The sequence below is a fragment of the Solanum verrucosum genome, unplaced genomic scaffold, assembly GCF_900185275.1.
Source record: "Solanum verrucosum unplaced genomic scaffold, falcon-dt-bn FXZP01000062.1, whole genome shotgun sequence".
NCBI classification, from domain to species: Eukaryota; Viridiplantae; Streptophyta; class Magnoliopsida; order Solanales; family Solanaceae; genus Solanum; species Solanum verrucosum.
Window position 1 is genome coordinate 4,441,020 of NW_026020477.1, and position 13,718 is coordinate 4,454,737.

Sequence of the window (13,718 nt, forward strand, 5' to 3'; positions counted from 1 at the left end):
AGATGCTCAACTTACGAAGTTCATGTGAAATTATGGGAATGAAACAACTCGAATCGATGGTCTACATAACTATATGGAACTCATGTATACGACTCTTCTTATTCTCTGACTTACTTACTCAAAACTTAGTTCAAATCAATAGTTGATCTCAAAGGATTCACAATTGAACTCAAAGGCTTTCTTGAACTCTACTCTTAACTCTCTTGAATGTGAATTATGAATTCAAGAGTTATAGTTCATGATAAGAAAGATCTCATGATGACAAGGTAGACTCATGAATGCATTATTCTCACTCTCATACTCACTTGCTCGAGTCTTGAAACAAGTTATTAGAATTTGTAGAAGACTCCTCAAAAAGATAAAAAAGGATTTTCTGAAAAATGTTCGAAAGAACTCTCAAGACTTGACTCTCAACTCTACCTTGAATGTGATATATGAATTCAAGGTTGTGATTTGTGATGTAAAGGTCTCATGATGTTTAGGAATGATTTTAGATAGCTAAACCTAAGAAAAGACTGAAAACCAATATTTGAGAGTGGGTCCGCGATGCGGAGAGGCTTTTAAAATTTGATTTTGAAAATGTCTTTTGAGGCAGAACACCTCATGTCAGCTCCGCGACGCGAAGCTGAAATTTCGAATCTGGGCACTAGGCGCACGACGCGCGACCACCTTCAAATTTCGTTTGATGAAATTTCTTCTTCGTTTTCTAACCTCAATTCACCTAAATCCGATTCTTTTTCTCAATCTCTCTTTAGATTTAGATACCCAGCACATGTACACTAGAATCTAACTCTAACCCCTCTATAAATCGACACATTAACCTCAAGAACTCCTCAATCTCAGCCCAATTCAAGAACGAAAGCAAATTCATGAATATAACAAGAACATCAGAGCTTCAACTTTTAGAATGAATTTAAAGCTGAAATTAACATGATTGGCGTGTGGGTGAACACTATGGAAGCTTACATACCTGAAAGAATTATCCTCTTGAAGCATCTTGAAGGAAAACCTTTGAAGAAGAACCCTAGCCTTAGTTTTTTCCTTGAATTTCTTGAGCGTAGAATCTTTGGAGTGAATGAGAGGGTTTAGATTTAAGAAAACTGATTTTCTACATGTTTAGGGCAATTTAGATGACCTCCTAAGGGTTTTTAGGACTAAAATACCCCTAAAGAAATAATTAAAACGAGCTGGAAGTCGGAAAGATCTTTCACCCGGCAGTGAGGTCCGTATTGGCTCCGCGTCGCGGAGCTGCTGCCAGGTTTGCGCGACGTTAGTAAATCCGTCATAACTTTTAACTCAGAGCTCGGAATTGAGCAAACTCGGTGGCGTTGGAAAGATAATTCGAAGACCTTTCCTAAGGTATCTGGTAGCACACCTAAATCATCCTAATATAGGAGTTATGGTCGTTTGAAGTCGACCCAAAACTCATACTTAGCTTAACTTGCAAATTTTCAGATTTTGTTATTTCCAATTCGATTCTTTTTGGAACTCAAGGTGCTACATCTAGTGACCTTAACACTCAAGAAATTTTAAATTCCTTGCAAAAATCTCACTCACTACAAATAAGGGTTCGTGTCTTAGGTCAAAATTTTTCTGGGGTGTTACAGAAGCATAGCCCTCCGGCATCCTCAAATTTTTAACCTACTCACAAATTTCACATTTCTCATCCAATGTGAATGAAAAACTGGCTTTAGGCTTAACTATTTTACCATTTTGTAATTCCTGCAGCCATAACTCTCTTCTCATACGATATTCCTTTATGTCCATTCTAGCTTTTGGATTGTCTTTTGTCTTGCCCTTAACATCCATCTGTTAAACAAATTGTCAAAATATTTTTTTTCAATGTGCATCACATCAAGATTATGTCGTAGCAGATTGTCCTTCCAATACGGCAACTCCCAAAATATGCTTTGTTTGGTCCAATTATGTTCAACACCATATCCAGGAAGTCTAGAAGGTGAAGCTTCTGTAACTTTAGGTAATTAAGAAACTCTCTCCCAAATTTGATGTCCTCTGAGTAATGGAGGTGGGGGGTCACTTTCAATCTTATTTTTCCTAAATGCATTTTTCATCTTTCTAAACTCATGGTCCATTGGCAAGAACTAACGATGACAATCAAACCATGTATTTTGTCTACCATGCTTTAAAGTGAATGTCTTACTATTTTCCATGCAATACAGACATGCTAACTTTCCAGCTGTCATCCAACCAGACAACATCCCGTATGCAGGAAAATTATTAATAGTCCACATTAAAGAAGCACACATAACGAAATTCTGCTTAGTTGATTATATCATAAGTCAAAACGCTTTCAAACCACAATTGTTTGAGCTCATCTATCAATGGTTGTAGATAGACATCAATCAAACTTTTTGGATTACGGGGACCTGGAATAACACAACTTAGAAAGATATAGGGACTGGTCATGAACATTTCAGGAGGAAGATTATACGGAGTAAGAAATACCGGCCAGCATGAATAAGGTGAAGCAACATTAGAGAATGGTGTGAAGTCATTTGCACACAACCCTAATCTAACATTTCTTGGTTCACTAGCAAAATCAGAATATACATTATCAAAATGCTTCTATGCTTCACCATCAAATGGATGAGACAAGCCACCCGACGACCTTTTATATTCACGATGCCATCTCATACGTGAAGCATACCTCATTGATGCATACTACCTCTTTAACCTAGGAATAAGAGGTAGATAATGCATCGTCTTAACTGGGACCATCTTTCCGGTTAGAGTCCTCATATAACGAGCATGTCCACAAAACCTACAATTTTCTAATTCACTACCAGTCTTGTAAAATAACATGCAACCATTAACACAACAATGAATCCTATCATACGTCAATCCTAACTTGGAAACCAAACACTTTGCCTGATAGAAGTTCTTAGGTATGCTAAATTCCTTATTAACTATTTCTCTCAAAAGATCAACCATTGAATCCATAGCTGCATTAGGAACATTTCAATCTGATTTAATATTCATTAATCTAATCGTAACTGACAAGGCAGAATGTGGACTCCCTTCACATAGTGGACGACTAGACTCTTCTAACTAATCATAGAAGTGTCTTGCTTCATCATTAGGAGCTTCATCAAAATATTGTTCGGGTACCATCCCACCTTGAACCCTGAAAGCATCATTGATCATTTCATGAACCCTATCATGTTCAACCCTAATTTGACCATGTGGTGCAAGCATATTATATTCATCCACAGACATCGAATTATAAAACATACCATTCAATCCATCTCTTTCTCCATGATCAATCCATACAAAATATCTAGGCTTAAATCCATTAGGTACAAATGAACCATGACTGTATCTGGTTCAAAAAATTTTAAGCACCTACATGCACTACAAGGACAACTAATCAATCCATTATTCTTGAAAATATCAAGTGTCATTGTATGTTCAATAAAATTTCTAACACCGTCAATAAACTCAGGTTTCAAACCAGCACCAGTTTCATAATGTATATTATACATCCACAAACGATGATCCATCTACAAATATATAGATATTCAATTATATTAATAAATTTAATAATAATTTTACTACATTAAACTAATTTATATTGTTAATATAAATACTACTTTTCAAGATCTACAAAGTTAAAACTTAATTAATTAATGAATACTAATTAATTAAGTTCAAATTAAGTTCGAGTTCTAGTTAAGTTCAAAATTAAGTTTATATTCTTAATTAACTTTTCAAGTTATTATAAATTAATTAAGTTCAATAGAATTCTAATTAATTATTTAAGTTCAAATTAATTAACGTCAATAAGACTTCAAGTACTTCAAAATTCTAATTAAGTTCAAATAAAATCCAAGTTCTAATAAAGTTAAAAATTAAGTTCTAATTAATTAAGGTCAACAAGATTTCAAGTTCGTATTCCTAATTAAGTTCAAACTAGTGCTAATTAAAATCTCAAATTCAAACTAGTCCTAAAATTCCAAATCAAACTAGTGTTAATTAAGATCTCAAATTCAAACTACTAATCCTAAAATAATCTCAAATATAATTCAAACTAGTCCTAAATTCCAAATTCAAACTAGTCTTAAAATCACAAATTCAAACTAGTCCTAGAATCCCAAAATCAAACTAGTGCTAATTAAAATTCCAAATTCAAACTATTAATCCTAAAATCTCAAATATAATTAAAACTAGTCCTAAATTCCAAATTCAAACTAGTCTCAAAATCACAAATTCAAACTAGTACTAAAATCCCAAAATCAAACTAGTGCTAAAATCCCAAATTCAAACTAGTCCTAAAATCCCAAATTCAAACTAGCAAGTCCTAAAATTCAAAAATCAAACTAACTCAAATAATATCCAAATTCAAACAACTCCTTAAAAACCCTAATTCAAACTAGTTTTAAAATCTCAAATCAAACTAATTAACTCAAGAAATATCCAAATTCAAACTAATCCTAGGATACCCTAATTCAAACTAACCCTAAGATTAAAAATTTCAATACACTCACTAACTAATAATCCCTAATTCAAACAAACAATGAATAAACAACAAAATCATAAAACTAATAACAATTAAATAACTAAAAAAATCAAATAAACTAATTGCAATCAAACTAATAACAAAATTGTTTTTTTTGATAAATTAAACTCTAACCTTAAAGGAGAAGGAGAGAATGAAGAGAGAGGGGAAGGAGGCGGCAGCAGCTCCGGCAGGTGAAGGCTTGCGATGACAGCTCGTGATGACTCCAATCGGCTGCAGCAACGAACGAAGGGACGATGGCGGCACGGTGAGGATCAGAGTGGAGGAGAAAATGTGAAATGGGAAATGAGAAATGGGGGAAATCGCGTCTGTATCTATCAAATATTTAATGAAAAGCGACGGACAACGTCTTTATGTCCATCGCTTTTTTTTTTAAAATAGTTGACCAATATTTTGACTAAAAAGCGACGGACAAAGAGACACAGTCCATAGATTATTTAAAATATTTGACCAAATATTTTGATCAAGAAGAAACGGACTGTAACATCCTGAAAACTTAGTAGGTGAAACTAGAGCCTTACGAGTGAGTTGCTGAGTTTGATGTGGGATTTTATGTTGTAAAATGATTTCCCGAGCTTAGGTTGAGGGGTTTAGGGGTTAAACATCAAGGTCCCCCCCAAGGACCAACCAAGGGTCCTTGAGGAGGACCCTAAAGTCTAACCCCAAGAACCAATTAAATCTACCAAAAAGTTAGGAGCTATGATGGGACCTACGGGGCATAGGTCCATTAACTCTCCGTAGTTCCAACTCGTGGGTCAAGACCTGGAAAAGTGAGCTGCAGACCACCCATCCACGGATCTGCAGGACGGGGCGTGAGTGGACCCACGGTCCATGGGTCATGGACATGGGTCACACCTGCACCTTTCTGTCCAATCTCGGCCAAGGCATAGTTATTTTAGGAAATTCCAAATTAATTAGTTAATGAATGGAGACGGTTTATATTGTTTTATTTCACTTGCTTAAGACCTTTTAAACCATTAACCACCCCTTTACACTTCATAATTCCTAAGACCCAACTAATAACCAACTTCCCTCTCTAGAAAACCTCCATTGAAGAAGAAGAAGAAGTCAAGGTCTAGGGATCAAGAACTCATCTTTACCACTCAAATTTCATGAGGAATATACATAAGGTATGGTAGCTTTTCATCTATGGGAAGCTTTCACCCATAGAGTCCTTTCAAAACTAGATTTAAAAGCTTCCAATTTCCCCAAAAGCTAGGGTTTCACTCAAAGTCATGGATTCCCTTTTCAAAACGATTTCAATGGTTTAATTGCTTTATATTATGTTCAATTTAATGAATTACTACTGTTTTCACGATGAATTACCCATGAATCCATGAATTCCCTATTTTTTCCAATTTGGATCTTCAAGTGTGGGTATTGTTGTATGTTGGTTCAATTGAGTAGAAAATGATTGTTTATGGTGTAATTACATGATTTTAAGTATGATTATACATGTATTCTTGATTAACCTAAGGTTCTATGGTGAAAGTGATATGGTCAAGTGTTATGCTACGAAAGAGGCATATTGAGGGTTTAGATGTGTCCTTCTAAGATTAATGAACTTCTTTATGAATTGCATATAAGTAAATCTTGGACATGAATGAACTTGATTAGGGCTTATATGATGGATCATGGTTGAGTAGTATTGATATTGACTTTATATGATACTAAATGACTATAATCGATCAAGAATGAAACATGTGGTAAGTTTACCTTGAGAATTAGTGTTATATGATGACCATGTGAGGTATTGATTGAGAGTAATGCTTGTAGTACAAAGATGACTTCTAAGGCTTAAAGGGTCAAAGCTAAAATGAATGAGCTATGAATATTGAGGCTTCAAGAAGGAAGATATTATACATGTTGAATTGTATATGGTATTATTGTGGAAAGACTTTACCCATATGACCTACAATATGATTACATGAGCTTATGCATGCAATGAATGAACTACTTGAATTACAATTATGTCCATGTCTAAGATGATGAATGCTAGATGTGTTGATTTGATATGGTCTATGATACTTGTGTGTGCAAGATATGAGAATTATGTATGGTTGTGATATTATGTACATACCTTATGAACACTTTGAGAGTGAAGTCTCTAAGATGATAATGTTGTTATTGTGTCATTGAAAGAACAATCACACACATACACACACTCCATGCATGAACATAATTATGATGTATCTATGGTGTTAATTGAAAGTATAGTTCTCATATGCTCCTTTACACATTTTTATGCATGATATGTTCATGACCATGATGATCTTCTTGTGTTGATTGAAAGTCTATTCTCATGCAAACACATGATCATAATGTGAAAGTTTTCCTCACATATTACTAATGATTCTAAGGTTATAAATCTGTTCTCACCTATTGAATCTATGAGCTATTATTCTTATGAGTTGTGTTGGATCAAGGGTAAGATACTCCTTCATTTATGTAAATTCAATTCAAGATTAAATACGTAATTTTGGAAAATAATGCTTAGCACCGAGTGGATATGGAATATGAGGTAGAGGCCCTCCCGTCAATAAGGTCGGGCTACTAAAGCTCTCCTGTCACTAAGGCCGGGTTCTCTAAAGATAATCTCATGAGATGGAAGCTCTCCCGTCAATACAATAGGTTGGGGGTTTCTAGAAGCAATCTCCATATCCCATAACTATGTGCCCACATAGGGATTTAGCTAGTGGATCCACCTAAAAGCTAATATATTTTGTTTTACCTTAGGCAAGTAGGACACCTCTTTTTGGTGTGGGGCAGTACACCGGATTCCATGTAGCTCACATGGTCTATGTCGGTGAAGGCTATATTCCCTCCAATGAAAAAGAACATGAATTATGAACACGAACATGAGCTATGTACTATGGTTCCTCAAGAGGTTGTACTCAGTGTGAGTGGGGGTATGGGACTTCATTTATACATGGCACAAGTAGGCTTTGAGAGTGGCTATGATGTGTTTCTCTTACTTATGATGATTTATGAATTTATGCATACTTTATATGGATTGTTGCTATGAGTGGCTTTCCTTAATATGAGTTATTGAACATGAATGTTTCTTTGTCTATGAGTATTGACTATGGATGAGACTAAGGTATGATGAGCTTAAGCATGGTGACTTAAATGGATACCTAGTATGAGTGGTATTATGGGATGCCATTCATACATTGCACAAGTATAACTTATGGTTGCTTATGTGATGGTTCTATTATGATGAGATGATCTTGGTATTTGACTATGTTATGTAACCTATGTCTCATGATGATTGATGCTTGCATTATGTCTATGATTGGAGACTATGCTTATGATTATGTAGTTATCCTTTATGTTATGATGAACTATACATGAGTTGTCTTTTGAGTTATGTTCTCCAACTATTTCAATGGTGATGTTCAAAATTGGCATATAGCATGGTTTCAACAAAAATGTCCCTTTTAGCATGTTTTAAAGGTTTTTATGCATGACTATCATACTTAGTGTATTTTTGTACTAACCCATATTTCCTACATTTTAAAAAAAAATGTAGGTTTTGGTTCTTAAGGTGATCTTTTATTGGTTCAAGCGTGGAATAGGTCATTCTTCTTGCTAGTTGGTGAGTCCTCAAGATCCGAGGACGAGTATATTTACTTAGTAGTTTCTTTTAGTATTTCATTTCAGAACTATTGTAAGGGTTGTTCCCCTATTTGAGGCTCCGATTGTATTAGATGGCTAAATGAGACAAGTTAGACTTCCGCTTTGCTTTTCTAAAAGATTTCAATTGTATGGAAAAAGTTTTAAATTCCACATCATTTCTATTACTTTATGTTTATGAAATGCTAAGGGATTGTATAAGACCCCTTCGGGGTGAAGTACGTCGTGTTACATCTAGGGGTACCCTTGGGTCGTGACAAACTTGGTAATCAGAGCACAAGGTTTAGAATGATTCTAGGATGATGTCTCAGAAGCCACGTCTAGTAGAGTCTTGTTCATAGTGTGAAGCGCGCCACATTTATGAATGAGAGGCTATAAGATGATTAGGAAATCTCACTTTTTCATTCTGCAGGTCGTGCCATAGAGTGTAGCTCTATAAGGTCTCTCTCTTACTCCTTATTCGATGGTCCTTAAGATATGACCACTTGAAGGGCTCATGCTATAAGGATCGAGGGATAAAAGGTTAGTAGTGATGCCAATTATGGCTATGTGACTTGATGTGATAGGTTTAGATGGAATCCTTTGGTACGAATTGGTTGCATTATGGTTATGTGTGTTTGTTAGTAGAACCCGACTTAGTCATGAGAGTTTTAGGGTGTGTTGGAGGATTTGATTAATATTGGTGTTTAAGTGATGCCTAGAGATGTTGAGTGAGTAGACTCATCTAAAAGAGGATAGAAGTGTAATTCTCCATGGTTTAGAATCACCTTGTGTGATGGATGTGAAAAGTTGAGTGATAACTTGCTCCAACCTTAGAAGTTGAAAGAAATGTGCTTAGAAAAGTCTGTGTAGGTTTACTCCTAAGGGGGAGATAATGTGCTTAGATAGCAAGGTCGTTGGGTGTTCTAGATGTTCATGATTTGGATTGGCTTAAAAATCTCACCTTAAGAGGTGTAGTGAGTTTGAGAAGTTTAGTCCCGGTTTGGTAGGCTCATATGAGACCTTAAGTGGTGTTGATAAGGTTGCTTGTGAGCTAGAGTTGCTTAATGAGAACCTTTTCTAATTTAGTAGTACCGATTGGGATCTTAAACGGCAAGTTAAGAAATAGAAGAGTACGGAAGTGATTCCATAAGAATGTTGAGGAGTATTATTTTAGTAAGGGTTCTATTTGTGGGTGCTACTTGGGAGGCCAAGGGCCAATGAGATGTCCCGATAACCTTATACTCCCTTATATTCCTCCTCTAGCCTAAGATGATAAGTCCTCCTTGACTAGTTTCATGATTGTGGAGTCTTGGATATTATGTGTGTCCCATGATTGCCTTGTCCCATAGAACTACTCTTGTTAACCTTGGTAGGGTTTGGATGCATGGTTATTAGACCTCTATTGGTTTTAGAACCCGGTAAGGTTATAATGATGCTTTGGGATTGTTTGAAAGGAGTAGTATTTGAGGTGTTAGTAAGGGGATTATTCCCAAGGGGGAAATGATATGCTTAGATAGCAAGATTGATTGAGAGTCCCGATATCCTCATCCCTTACTTATATTCCTATTCTAGCTTAAGACCAAGAGTTCCTTCTGGGGCTTGTGTTATGTTTTGGAGTCATGAGTGTTTTAGAAACTTCCATGATCTCCTTATGTTATGCATGTTCTTGAGAGAATTCATGTTTTGTATAAAAAATGAGTTTTCATGATTTATATGTTCCTCATGATGTTGTGCATTTTAGTATGATGATGGAATATTTGACTTCATGAGATGATTTGATGAACATGTTTTGTTCTGCTTTTGATGAAATGGTATATTGGCACCATAATGTTGTGTTGAGCTTGCTTTTAGTTGGGGAAGGTAGTTCCTCATATGGTTATGTGATAGATGATGTTTAGAAGAGTTTGTATAGGCTTACTCCTAAGGGGGAGATGGTATGCCTAGCTAGCAAGGTTGTTATGTGTTGCCACGATTTCCTTATATAATGCATGTTAATGAAAACTGGTGTTTTGAAAGAAAATAAGTTGTGTGAATTGTTTTCCTCATGTTGTAGTGCATTGAGTATGAGTGCCTATTGTACTTCATGAGAAGAATGTGTGATTATGCTTTAGTTTGGAGTTGAGAGATTCCTCCTTAAATAAAATGCTTTTTGAGAGTAAATTGCATATGAGCTCCATGAGAGTATGTTGAGCATGTTATGACTAGGAGATGGTAGTTCCTCCTTGAACATGGCTAGTTATTGAAATTCTTGCACCTTGGGTTGTTAGATGTAGTTCCTACTTCCTTATGTTGCATTGATTAAGTATTAAGATGGAGTCGATGTTCTCCTCCTTGTTTATGTGCATTTAAATGTTTCATGCATGATGGGCTGCTAGTCTTGAGTCTTTAGTTCCGAGAGGTGTTTAGAAATGTCATTACAGGATGAATGTTCCCAAGGGGGAGATAATGTAACATCCTGGAAAACTAGTAGGTGAAACTAGAGCCTTACGAGTGAGTTGTTGAGTTTGATGTGAGGTTTTATGTTGTAAAATGATTTCCTGAGGTTAGGTTGAGGGGTTTAGGGGTTAAACATCAAGGTACGACCCCCCAGGGACCAACCAAGAGTCCTTGAGGAGGACCCTAAAGTCTAATCCTAGGGCTGCCCCAAGAACCAAAAATCTGCCAAAAAGTTAGGACCTACGGATGGAACCTACGGGGCGTAGGTCCATCCACGCTCCGTAGCTCCAACTCGTGGGTCAAGACCTGGAAGAGTGAGCTGAAGACCACCCACCCATGAACTTGCAGGACGGGGCGTGAGTGGACCACGGTAAGTGGGTCATGGGCGTGGGTCACACCTTCACCTTTCTGTCCAATCTCGGCCAAGGCTTAGTTACTTTAGGAAATTCTAGAATAAATTAGTTAATGAATGGGGACGGTTTATATTATTTTATTTCACTTATTTAAGAGCTTTTAAACCATTAACCACCCCTTTACACTTCATAATTCCCAAGACACAAATAATAACCAACTTCCCTCTCCAATATTTCTCTCTCTAGAAAACCTCCATTGAAGAAGAAGAAGAAGTCAAGGTCTAGGGCTCAAGAACTCATCTTTCCCACTCAATTTCATGAGGATTCTACATAAGGTATGGTAGCTTTTCGTCTATGGGAAGCTTTCACCCATAGAGTACTTTCAAAACTAGATTTCAAAGCTTCCAATTTCCCCAAAAGCTAGGGTTTCACTCAAAGTCATGGATTCCCTTTTCAAAACGATTTCAATTGTTTAATTGATTTATATTATGTTCAATTTAATGAATTACTACTGTTTTCATGATGAATTACCCATGAATCCATGAATTCCCTTTTTTTTCCAATTTGGATCTTCAAGTGTGGATATTGTTGTATGTTGGTTCAATTGAGTAGAAAAAGATTGTTTATGGTGTAATTACATGATTTTAAGTATGATTATACATATATTCTTGATTAGACTAAGGTTCTATGGTGAAAGTGATAAGGTCAGGTATTAGACTAAGGTTCTATGGTGAAAGTGATAAGGTCAGGTGTTATGCTACGAAAGAGGCAAATTGAGGGTTTAGATGTGACCTTCTAAGATTGATGAACTTCTTTATGAATTACCTTAGATTAGATGACCTAGATATGAATTGCTTATAAGTAAAGCTTGTAGACATGAATGAACTTGATTAGGGCTTATATGATGGATCATGGTTGAGTAGTATTGATATTGACTTTATATGATACTAAATGACTATAATCGATAAAAAAAAAAACATGTGGTTAGTTTACCTTGAGAATTAGGTTTACATGATGACCATGTGAGGTACTGGTTGAGAGTAATGCTTGTAGTACGACGATGACTTCTAAGGCTTAAAGTGTAAAAGCTAAAATGAATGAGCTATGAATGTTGAGGCTTCAAGAAGGAAGCTATTATGCATGTTGAATTGTATATGGTATTATTGTGGAAAGACTTTACCCATATGACCTACAATATGATTACATGAGCTTATGCATGCAATGAATGAACAACTTGAATTACAATTATGTCTATGTCTAAGATGATGAATGCTAGATGTGTTGATTTGATATGGTCTATGATACTTGTGTGTGCAAGATATGAGAATTATGCATGGTTGTGATATTACGTACATACCTTATGAACACTTTGAGAGTGAAGTGTCTAAGATGATAATGTTGTTGCTCTGCCATTGAAAGGACAATCTCACACACACAGTCCATGCATGAACATGATTATGATGTATCTATGGTGTTAATTGAAAGTATAGTTCTCATATGCACATTTACACATTTTTATGCATGATATGTTCATGACCATGCTGATCTTCTTGTGTTGATTGAAAGTCTATTCTCATGCAAACATATGATCATAATGTGAAAGTTTTCCTCACATATTACTAATGATTCTAAGGTTGAAAGTCAATTCTCACCTATTGAATCTATGAGCTATTATTATTATGAGTTGTGTTGTATCAAGGGTAAGATACTCCTTCATTCATGTAAATTAAATTCAAGATTAAACAAGTAATTTTGGGAAATAATGTTTCGCACCGAGTGGATATGGAATATGAGGTAGAGGCCCTCCCGTCAATAAGGTCGGGCTACTAAAGCTCTACCGTCAATAAGGTCGGGTTCTCTAAAGATAATCTCATGAGATGGAACCCCCCCTTCCCTCCCCCCATCGCCAATACAATAGGTTTGGGGTTTCTAGAAACAATCTCCATATCCCATAACTATGTGCCCACATAAGGATTTAGCTAGTGGATCCACCTAAAAGCTAATATATTTTGTTTTACCTTAGGCAAGTAGGACACCTCTTTTTGGTGTGGGGCAGTACACCGGATTCCATGTAGCTCACATGGTCTATGTCGGTGAAGGCTATATTCCCTCCAATGAAAAGAACATGAATTATGAACATGAACATGAGCTATGTACTATGGTTCCTCAAGAGGTTCTACTTAGTGTGAGTGGGGGTATGGGACTTCATTTATACATGGCACAAGTAGGCTTTGAGAGTGGCTATGATGTGTTTCTCTTACTTATGATGATTTATGAATTTATGCATACTTTATATGGATTGTTGCTATGAGTGGCTTTCCTTAATATGAGTTATTGAACATGAATGTTTCTTTGTCTATGAGTATTGACTATGGATGAGACTAAGGTATGATGAGCTTAAGCATGGTGACTTAAAGGGATACTTAGTATGAGTGGTATTATGGGATGCCATTCATACATTGCACAAGTATAACTTATGGTTGCTTATGTGATGGTTCTATTATGATGAGATGATCTTGGTATTTGACTATGTTATGTAACCTATGTCTCATGATGATTGATGCTTGCATTATGTCTATGATTGGAGACTATGCTTATGATTATGTAGTTATCCTTTATGCTATGATGAACTATACATGAGTTGCCTTTTGAATTATGTTCTCCAACTATTTCAAAGGTGATGTTCAAAATTGGCATATAGCATGGTTTCAACAAAAATGTCCCTTTTAGCATGTTTTAAAGGTTTTTATGCATGACTATCATACTTAGTGTAT